We start from the raw sequence: 12,362 nt of genomic DNA, 5'->3' as shown, positions 1-12,362 counted from the left end.
GATCAAGAAACTAAGTTTTATTATTTTTTTTAAATTACCCAAACACTTAGAAATGTTTGGAAATGCTGAGCTAGTTATCAATACCTGTAAACATTTAAAATTACAAATAGTTTTTGATAAAAACTTCAAATGCTGAGTCCGGATCACTGTCCTTAAATAGCTGTTGCAAATTCTCCAATGTTTCGTCGTCGCTGTAAAAGACATCACCATAAGTATCATCTTCTTCTAAACAAGATTTATTTTTTATCACGAGTTGTTAGGCGTATTTGTCTAGTGACATTTAGAAATCAAAATGGCCTCATCCTTTTCGAGCACTTTTTCATAGGCACAGGAAGAAAATATTTTATGACAAATTACACGCACCCCATTGCATCATAGCTGTATTAAATCACAAACATAAACTGCGCAATTAGAAATTATATTGATACTCTACCATTCTTGTCATGAAGGATTACTTTGATTGCAGTATTCCAAACGTCTACGTGCATGTCATTTATGGCAGTAAGGCAGTTTTGACGCTTCTTTCACGAAGACTAGATTACGTATTATATTCAATTAATTACAGAACGTTTATACACAATGAATGGCATTACAGCAATACCATCCTCTACCCCCGCCCAAAGACGTATTATCTCTAGAGAACAAAATGGGAGAAAGGCAGGTAGCACAAAAGCAATTTAATGGTTTTCAGAACTATGTGTTATGCAAAAAAGTGCATAGATTCGGAATACGAGAAGTTTGGAAAAATTCTACAGTAAAATAAGAAGGTATCTAATAGGCATTTGTATCCTACATTATTGTCTATGCGTATAAAGCACAGATGCTTCCAGATACCAGTGATCCTACCTTTTGGTTGTTCAGCTGCAGAGAGACTTTTGTTTTCTGTTTGTGCAAAGCTACATAACTGCTGACCACATTAATCATCCCTGATTTTGAACCGAGACAACTTGAAAAGCAACTAGTCAACAGTTGACTACCATCAATTACTGAGGAACGGTAATTGAACAGCGCACATGTAAGGCCCCAACGTTCGGAGAAAATGTTCTTCCTTTTTGCGGAAGAAATACTGGCAATAAGATGCAAACCATCATATTTACAGGCCAGTTATATTTTACAACATTTGGATACAATATCCATTTATTCTTAATCTTCTGAATAGTAACATGAAAGTACCGTAAGCACCACCGCAATAATAATAATGCAAAAATATTTCATGACATTTTTGATAGGCTTTAAAGCATGCTTATATTTTGATAAAATATACAAAAATTTTATAAAATAATTTGTTGTAATTTTTTCAAAGTAACAATTTCTTTTTAGAAAATCTGTTGAAATTGAAGTTTCAAGGGATCATTTATACTTTGTTTAATGAAGTCTCAAATAAAAAGTTAAAGGTTAAACTACGAATAAATCATATTTTGTCTGATTAAATAAGATAAGGTTGAGTATGTCATTAAAATAAACGTAAACGTAATATAAGCTTGGATGACGTACGATGGATTCATTTTGTGTATGGGAGTCAAATGTACATGTATAATAAAAATAAAAATATCAATTTTTTATTGGTTTTTATTCTTCTCTACAATATTCCTGTAAAGGATTTTTAATTACGTACCCGATAATAAAAATTTATTATGTTTGGGTAACTGAACATGCATTACAGAGAACAAAGTTTGTTACAGAGTTCATTATGAAAATCAAATTGGCAGAAAATAATTAATTTTTTCTCCATACACCACTGCAAATTTCTAAAATAAGTAATTCAATGTTTTGAAATTCAGCAATTAACTTCAATGTACCTATAAATGTAAAAATTTATAAAACTGGGTTTAAGACAGAAATTATTATATTTGTGCAAAATAAAAAAGTTATTGATTGCTTCTTAAAATAAAACTTTGTAAAATGTTAGTCCTAGTTATGAAGTACAGAAATTCATATTTTTAATGAGAACATAATACCCAACATGACAAATTGCTTAATCTGTTTCATAATGTTCAAGTTAATTTAAATAAATCATTTTACACACAAAGTGACAAACGTAGGAGTAAACAAGAAATGAAATACAGTCATGTGAAAAGTTAGGACACCCTATGAAAGCCTGTGTATTTTTGTAACATTTTTGGATATATAGATATTTAATCTCAATTTTAACAATACTGAGAGATTATAGGAATATAACTAAACAATTAAAACTGAAGAAAAGACTTTTCAAGATCTTCTGTAAATGTAATTCTACAAAAATGCATATTCTGAGGAAAAAGTTAGGACATCCCCACATTTATTCCCACTTAAAATGGCTCAACTCACACACGGGTGTATCACACCAGGTGCACATGATTAGGAGATCATACTCAGCATTTTGAATGAGGCTTGCCCTATTTAAACCTCAGTCATTTAGTTTGGTGTGCTCCTGACTGTTGAAGTAAGAGTGAGCACCATGATGAGAGCAAAAGAGCTGTCTGGGGCCTTCAGGAAGAAATTTGTAGCAGCTTAAGAGTCTGGTAAGGGAATTATAAAGATCCCTAAATATTTTGAAATCAGCCATTCCACTGTCCGGAAAATAGTCAACAAGTGGAGGGCTTTCAAAACAACTGCCAACATGCCCAGGTCTGGTTGTCCAGGCAAGTTCACCCCGAGAGCAGACCGCAAGATGCTACAAGAGGTCTCCAAACACCCTATCATGTCATCACGGGACCTACAGCAGGCTCTGGCTACTGTTGATGTGAAGGTGCATGCTTCTACAATAAGAAAGAGACTGCACAAGTTTAACTTGCATGGGAGGTATGCAAAGAGGAAACCTTTGCTCTCTAAGAGAAACATCAAGGCCAGACTGAAATTTGCCAGAGAGAATGTAGAGAAAGACCAGGACTTCTGGAATAATGTTCTTTGGACAGATGAATCCAGAATTGAATAATTTGAGCACCAGAACAAAGGACATGTTTGGCGTAAACCAAATACAGCATTCCAGGAAAAGAACCTCATACCAAGTGTAAAGCATGGAGGTGGAAGTGTCATGATTTGGGGCTACTTTGCTGCATCAGGACCTGGGCAGCTCACAATCATAGAATCCAACATGAATTCTACCGTGTATCAGAGGGTGCTTGAGGATCATGTGAGACCATCTGTAAGAAAAGTAAAGCTGAAAAGGACCTGGACCCTGCAACACGACAATGACCCAAAAAATACCACTAAATCCACCAAAGACTGGCTGAAAACTAAGAAATGAAGAGTCCTGGAATGGCCGAGTCAAAGCTCAGATGTTAATCTCATTGAGATGCTGTGGGGTGACTTGAAACGGGCTGTACATGCAAGAACCCCCTCAAACATCTCACAACTGAAAGAATTCTGCATTGAGGCAAACGTTCTTCAGACCGATGACAGAGACTGGTAGATGGCTACAAGATGCGTCTAACTGCAGTTATTTCAGTCAAAGGGGTAACACTAGCTATTAGGGGGTAGGGTGTCCTAACTTTTTCCTCAGTTAGAATATGCATTTTCGTAGAATTACATGTACAGAAGATCTTGAAACGTCTTTTCTTTAGTTTTAATTGTTTAGTTATATTCCTATAATCTCTCGGTATTGTTAAAATTGAAATTAAATATCTATATATCCAAAAATGTTACAAAAATACACAGGCTTTCATAGGGTGTCCTAACTTTTTCACATGACTGTAAATCTTATTACCATTATGAAAACTAAGAACTTTACAAGCGCACATACCAAAAACTTTATATTCTATAAATTATTTGAGCAATATAATTCCTAATTATTCAAGTATTAGGTAAATTACCCTCATGATACTTTTGTTTTCAGTACAAAGACACTACAAGGTTTTGGTAACACAGGTCTGGGCGTAGCATATCCTTTAAGATATTTGACAGACACTAAGCATTTCAAATACATAAATAGTTTCAGTTCCTCTTAATGTCAAAAAAGACCTTATATGTTTAATTGTTTTGCCTTACTAATGCAGAAAAGCTAAAATATAGCCTGCTAGTAGACGGGTGTCGGATTTGATATAAGGGTTTGCTTTGAGATTGTAGCTTTCTGCATAGTCTGGCACATACATCTAGGCAGCTCCATTCCTTTCTGACATATATCTGGGAATCAACAACTCAGAGTATTACGCAGTACTGCCCGTGGCTCATTGTTTTCAATAATACATAGAACAAATTATTGTATTGCTTCCGGCTCTATCTTTATTCTGCTTGGGATAGCTTAAATTTACCATCAGCTTTTATCGATCGTTCTCAAGTACATAAGTTTTAACAGTAAACAAAGTAACCTGACATTAGCAGAAGGAAAATCAGACAATCCCACAATTAGCAAATACCCAGACACGTCTTTATATGTCTTTGATCACTATTTCTCCTGGCCTGGCATGGCCAAGCGCGTAAGGCGTGCGACCCGTAATCTGAGGGTCGCGGGTTCGCGCCCGCGTTGCGCTGAACATGCTCGCCCTTCCAGCCGTGGGGGTGTATAATGTGACGGTCAATCCCACTATTCGTTGGTAACAGTTTCAGTATTGACGGGGGGGAGATGATGACTACCTGCCTTCCCTCTAGTCTTACACTGCTAAATTAGGGACGGCTAGCACAGATAGCCCTCGAGTAGCTTTGTGCAAAATTCAAACTATTTCTCCACACACTCCTAATATTCTGTATAACATCTTCCATAGTTTTATATATGTATTCGCCATTGAGTGTCTATTCTGTTTAATTACAAATAAGAAATCTATCAATTCATACAAACTGATATGTAAATATATAACTAACAACTATCAATTCTAGAATTCAAGTACATTGTTAAATTGTTGAATGTTGCTTCAAATACTAAAACTTTTTTAATGTTATTTAAATCTTAGGTACTTTGAAATAATCAAAACATTGTACCTGTTCTAAAAATAAATCGTAATGTAAAATTTGTAACTAGTAATATAATTAATCAGTAAACAAACGCAAAACAAACTATTAATAAAATAGTTCGTCACAATTTTCAATGATACAAAGGTTGTCGATACTTTACTACTTAATTATAAGGAACCTTATTTTATACAGGGTGTCCATAAATTATTTGACCCATTTTGAAATTAATAAATTAAAAAAATATGTTATAGATAGAACATTTCGGTTATATTTAAGTTGTCGAACAAGTCATGAAGTTTGCAATTCCTTTCTGTTGTAGCAGCATTGTTATAAAACAGAAAAAGATGAAAAAAATGGCAACACCCCAAGAAAAGACATAATATGAAGTTTGATTTTCTGAATCCAAATCAATCGTGTCAGTGCACCGACGCATTTATGAAAAATACCCACCGACCAAGAATAGCATAACAGCTCAGTTTGAAAATTTTCCAGCAACTGGTAGCGTGTTATTATAAAAGAGAACTGGACTCAAGTGAATCTGAAACAACAGTTAACTGTGCGCAAGAGACAACAAACGGTGCTTATGTGGAAGTATACTAAGATGAGATAAATGTTGTTCTTAAAGTTAAATAAAACCAGAATATTTTATCTATAATATTTTTGAAGCTATTAATTTTAAATGAGTCAGATAATTTATGGACACCCTGTAGTAATTTTCTATTTTTGATGCAGTGTCTAATTCACATAGATAGAGTAAGCGATCGAGACATTGTTGTCAGAAAGGAACTATATATGCAAAATACTTAAACAATTTTTGGCTTTCTACTACTATTGTCTGAAGGGTGTGGTAATAGAACATTTAGCTCAATTAGTATGTTGTGTGAAGTGCAAAGTTACAGTTTAAATTTCTGCTTTAGGTAAACGTAATTTGTTTTCAGTACGTGAGAAAGACGAGACTGTTGTTTCTTTACAATTAAGGACAGATTATTATTATTAATTATAGACTGGAAATTTCCAACATTTTTAAAGAATAGCTGGTCATTGTTCAAATGTATAAACTAACTTAATTAAAAATTATATATCATAGTAAATATTATTAATTATTTTGATTTATTGTAAAAAAAATTGCAAACTTAATATATTTATTCCAGTAATAATTCTTTATTATAATATTAGAGAATAAGGTGATGAAACGGGGAGAAAAAGCTGAAAAAGCGGCGGGTATCGATTAGTAGTAAAAACAGTTCTGCAAGTAAAAATATTCGAAACGAATGTGTTTGAAAACATGATTGATTAAAAATATATCAAGCTAATCGACAAATGTGAAGTTTGCTTTGGTTAAATAGTCTATAACATTTTAGTCATAATTTCCTTTGAGTGTATTTTGAAATAGATGAAGTCTGTGTAAGTTCATTTGATAATCTTTCACAGCAACAAATTTTGTTCTGTTGTACAAAAGTTGATCATACTTTAGAAAAATTCATACAGATAAAAGCTAAAGCAAAATAAGTGGACCAAAACATAGGGCACGTGCTACCATCTCTTAATTTATATCTAAACCACCTGATTCTTTATAAAGTGCGATAACCTAGAATTTATAAAATTTGTATTAAGCATTTGTATTTACTTTATTTCATTTTAAAGATAAAATTTAACTACATTGGAGAAATAGTGGCCGAACAACAGGCTTGTGAGTAATTCACAATAAAGAAAGAGCACATCTCAAGTTATGTTTAATTCAATAATCATAACTGAATACATACGTTGAAATCAAGAACCATCTCCCAAAACCTTTCACAAAACTTGTATGATTGATATAAATATTATGTTTTACATACACTAATTATTTTTAACTGTTTAATGTATAGCATAATATAGTGCTAAACTGTAAATTGGTATTTGTAATAAATATCGAATCAGATAGGGAGGTATACAAAAACGGCAAGAACTTGCGACATACTAAAAATATATTTGATATGGTGTCATTTGAAATAACATTATGAGCAGTACATTATATGCATAAAATGTTTGTTAATAAAACGTATAGGCTACAAGAGACAAAAGTTAGATATAAAACCTCATTTTTGTACAGATCTGATTCATAATTGATAATTTCTAATGGGCAAATGAGAATAAACGTGTCAAGAAATATTTGCAGTACAACGTAAATTTTTTTCACAAATATTATATATATTGCTTTACAACGCTTCACAAGCTTTGAATGTTCAAAACCACAAATATATAGAATGTTAAATAGACAAATTTATATATACTGAATAAAACAAACTGTTTAATTTGAAAAAAAACTAAAGTTTAATTGCGCATGAAAACATACTATAGCGTGATGTCCTATAACCTTATTAAAGTAAACGATTGAAATGAATATTTAAATGAATGCTTAGAACTTTTCAAACATTAAATTTTACATATTGGGAATGGTTTTAAAATTTTGCGGGAATATTACTCGCTTCTTTTTTTTCTATTTTTTTTGCAGATACACATTAAAACAGCTCTCTTGCGAACATTCCGTCTAACCATGTTCACATGATGATAAAACTGTAGAAAGAAGCTTAAAAATCGAATACAAGTAGACTATAAATCTTTGAGAACAGTCAATTTTTCAAATTTCGATTGCTTAAATTTTTCGTAAACAATGGTTTTGAATATAGTGGAAAATAATGATTGATTAACTACAGTTATCATATTTATTATTTCTTCACACACAGAAAAATATCTATATACGTACATACATAAGTATTACATGTATCAAACAACCATGAAAGACAACTGTGCAAAGCCTTTACAACATCAAAGAAAACATACTCTTATTTTTTATTTCGTAATGCAAGCTTTCTAATACAAATTCTAAACGTATATATATAACAATGTTATTATCTCCAAGGGAAGGTTTTATTTTTATAAAGTTAACATGAATCCTTATTAAAAGTGAAGTATGTTCTGAAAATGCACAATATATTAGCATTATTTATATATTAATATAAATTTGCTATCCTTTTCTTAGTGCTTCATTACTTTACTTCGTTCTTAACAATAATCGTACTTATCATAGATTAAAAAATGCAAGCACGTACAACATTAACAGAACAAATGATAAATCGCGTGATTTAAATTTGCTAGAAGTAAAAACATAATTGTTAAATCACTGACTAAAGTATTTTTAATTGAATAATACTGGTTTATCTATGATGTGTAATTACAATATCTAGAAATCAAGACTCAAGGGTTGGTAAAAGTTAGAAGTAATTAACAATTTGTATACACTTTAACGTTTGTTTATAGCTACACCGCACTTGAAAACTATTAGATCGTGTTTGTGAGCAGGGTGCTATTATTATACCTGTTTGCATAAGTTTTAAAAGGAACAATAAAAGAATAAAACACGTGTCATTACAAATTTTATTACAGTTTTGTTTTTAAACCTTTGTTCTAACAAATTTGTGTTATATATATTAAGTTTTTCAGCGTTATTTGTTTTTGAATTAATTTTGCTTTAAGATTGCATTCTTTTGTTTATCTTGTTAAGCGAAACGTTTCAAAAGGTAAGATCTGGTTTGAGTGTTTTTTTTCTAGTGACTGTTTAAATAACAAGTGTAGGAAATGTTTTAATAGAAAATTAGAAAGTAGGAAAATGAGCACCAAAAAGTAACGAAATGAGATACGTATGGACAGGATAGCATTAAAAAACTTAGTGTTTTTTTAAATCTGCTTCGTATGTGTTTGTGACTTGGTAATTATTCAAAATAAATGAAAAGTTTTTCTGTTTTATACTCTGTTTCAGCAACAAGCGCATAAACGTGTATGCAATCAAATTAAGTGACCCTATTCTGCTGTTGTTTAGTGTTTAATTTCACAAGTGAGACAGGAAGCTCCAATAGTCAAACTTTGCTCATGGAACACATTGTAGCTATCTGAATGGCAAATAGTGAGTTAAAAGATTGGTATCAAAACTGCTGATTTTGGAATTTTAAACTTTATTGAGTATTTAGAAAGAACTGGCTACTGATAAAACTACAATCAAGTATATAATTGGATCATAGTCCAGAGTAAAACACGAGAAAGGAATGGTGAGAATGATGATCTTATCCACTTTCATGTTAGAAAAAAAAAAGTCACCAATTGTTGTAATGTTATCCTGTCTATTCCTACCTTGTTTCCTCATGTTTTGGTGCTCCCATCCCTATTTCCTAATCTCTTGATTAATTTATTTTATATTGTCTTAGCCTTCTTAGTACTATGTCTTAAGAGTGACTGACCTATTTTTCTCGTAGCTTGTTTTAGAGTAATCTCTCGACATCTTTTGGCTTTTACTGATAGCATTGCTATAGTTTTTCTTCTTTCCATCTGGCCAGAGAGAAAGCCTCTCCTTTCTTTGATCTGTCTGGATTAATGGCTAAGACCTGTTTGGCATATTCAGTATTACTGTTTCTAACGTTATCTCGATTATTTACTGGGACAAAGACTTTTCAAGGTTATCAATATAACATTCTTCCCTTTTCTCTTAATATGTTTCCTTGAAAGGCATATTTTAACAGTTGTACTGTTAAAAAACAACCTTAGATGTCAGTAGGTCACAATTAGTTTGAAAACAATGCAAAGATAAATTATACAACTTATCATTGTTCTTCTCAGTCCAGAGCACTCAAGCAGAGCTGTGTCAGACTTCAACAATGGTAGAGTTCTTCCTCATGCAAGAGACTCGTGTTTCAGGCACCGATTATTCTGATAGAACTGCTTTGTCCAACATAAAAACCTCAAGTGAGATGTGTAGAAATGAAAATTTCGAATTTTAAGATTAGATCATAGTTAGAACCCAGTTCTAAAGAACCTATGTAGTTCATGTTTGTTTCATCTAGCTGATACAGCTACAGACTGATCATCTAGAACATGTGCATAAGCATTCGCGCATCCGCATGATATAAAAGCAGGTAGTTACTTGGCAACTCACAAAACGTGCTCATAATAATATGACATGGCTGCTAGTGTATTGTTAGCTCATCAGTGGTGTTGCAGAATTGTTATGTTATTAGTTATTACTGAGGTTATAAGTTAAACTAAGAAAAACGCTTTTAGCCGTGGTAGCATAATTCAGCCTTTTGCATTAAGATTTACATAAGTTAGTTAGCGAGTTAGATAGTCAGACTGACAAATTTGTGATTTTATGAAACTTTTATTTTTACTCTACCCACTTTTTCGAGTGTTTTGATGGCTTTTTACTTTGCAGTTGGTTTGTTTACTACTCAACAGTATAAAGTACTTACAAATTTTTGTTTGCATGCTGTTTACAGTGTGTTTGAAATTTTAACTTGTATTGCACTTTTGGCCCATTCTTACAATGTGTACTACCGTACTTATAATATTAATAAAAATTAATTTTATTTTATTTTTTCATGTTTATTTGTAAATTATGAAAAGCGTTTTGCTATACGTACGTTTACAATGTTCGAAACAATAAATTTGTGCATCCGTTCTTTACTAGTTTTCAACGACTATGCATATTATTTTAGCTCAAATGTATTTTGGGGATCTTGATGCATATAGTGTAAAGACATATTTTTTATAAATATATTTTTCAAATGCTCATCAAAATCTTCCTTTGAATAATCTGAAAAACATGTCTTTATAATATTAACAATCACTGTTAACAGTGATAAAAATCTAATGCGTTATATCTAACTTCTTTAACTGTACATTGTTCGTAGTATAATTTCTCAGCAATACTTTTGTCAAGAGTATGTTCCTAATACAACGAAGAAATCAGAGGTCGAGTGTAAATGATAACGATAGGCACGTGTCTCAGAGTAGAGACTTATATCAGAAACAATTACACGCATAATCAAATAAAAATATTTAACTTTATATTTTTCATAACTATTTGTTTGATGATAGACACTGCGATAAAAAGTGTAAGAAATATCAATGTCAGATAATGTATAAATTTGCCACATTCTTTCGCACAATCTCTAAGTTCATAATCATTTGAAACAATAACCTGTTTAACTGCAATGAGTAAGATGAAGTAGTCTCGTATATTAAATCAAACTGAAAAATATAGACTTATTAAAGGCATCAAATTTATTTAAATGTTCACCATTTAGCATAAGTTTAAATAAAATCCTTTGGAGGTTTAATATATTTCTACTTGTGTTTGTATTTTGTAGATAATTAAGCTCCGAATTTTAAAACTGTAAGCCTGTAAACTCACAGTTGGCTTAGTTGATCGTTTTTCTCAGATAAAAGCTTTTAAAAGTTACCTTTTCAAATACTCCATTTACTGAATAACAAACAAAATGGAAACCTGTATTCCATCCGGACAGAAGAGTTTTGGATTGAACGCCTTGCATTGTCGGCGATAGATACACTACATGGCCACTACATGTGGATACCCGACCACAACACCCTTATGTACCTGTTGAACATCTCATTCCAAAACCAGGAACATTAATATAAAGTTGGTCCCCCCTTTACTCCACTCTTCCGGAAAGGCTTTTCACTATATTTTAGAACATGGCTGCGGAGATTTGCTCCTATTCAGCCACAAGAGCATTAGTGAGGTCGGACACTGATGTCAGGCGTGAAGACCAGGCTCAGAGTCGGCGTTCTAATTCATTCCAAAGGTGTTCGATGGGATTGAGGGCAGGGCTCTCTACAGATTAGTTACGTTCTTCCACACCAACCTCAGCAAACCAAGTGTTTATGGACCTTACTTTGTACATGGAGGCATTGTCATGCTGAAACAAAAAAGGGCCTTCCCCCAAACTGTTGCTACAAAGTTGGAAGTACACAATTCTCTAGAATGTCATTTTATGCTGTAGCATTAAGATATCCCTTCACTGAAACTAAAGAGCCTAGCCCAAACCATGAAAACAGCCCCAGACCATTATTCCTCCTCCACAAAAACTTTACAGTTGGTACTATGCATTCAGGCAGGTAGCGTTCTCTTGGCATTCGCCAAACCCAGATTCGTCCGTCAGACTGCCAGATAGTGAAGCATGATTCATCGCTTCAGAGAACGCGTTTACACTGCTCCAGAGTTCAATGGCGTTGTGCTTTACACCACTCCAGCCGACGATTGACATTGTGCCTAGTGATCTTAGGTTTGTATGCAGCTGCTCGGGTTTGGAATCCTATTTCATAAAGCTTCCGACGAACAGTTCTTGTGCTGACGTTGCTTCCAGAGGAAGTTTGGAACTCGGTAGTGAGTGTTGGAACTGTGGACATACGACGTTTACGCGCTACGCGCTTCAGGACTCGGCAATTCCGTTCTGTAAGCTTGTGTGGCCTACCGCTTCGTGGATGAGCTGTTGTTGATCCTAGACTTTTCCACTTCACAATAACACCACTTACAGTTGTCGGGGCAGTCTATAGAGATTGCATGACTATATGCTTGATTTTATGCACCTGTTAGCAATAGGTGTGGCTGAAATAACCAAACCCACTAATTAGAAGGTGTGTCCACATACCTTTGGCCATGTATT

Source organism: Tachypleus tridentatus, chromosome 8, assembly GCF_004210375.1.
Source record: "Tachypleus tridentatus isolate NWPU-2018 chromosome 8, ASM421037v1, whole genome shotgun sequence".
Lineage (NCBI taxonomy): Eukaryota > Metazoa > Arthropoda > Merostomata > Xiphosura > Limulidae > Tachypleus > Tachypleus tridentatus.
The sequence above is the reverse complement of the archived record's forward strand: the minus strand, read 5'-3'. Positions refer to the sequence as shown.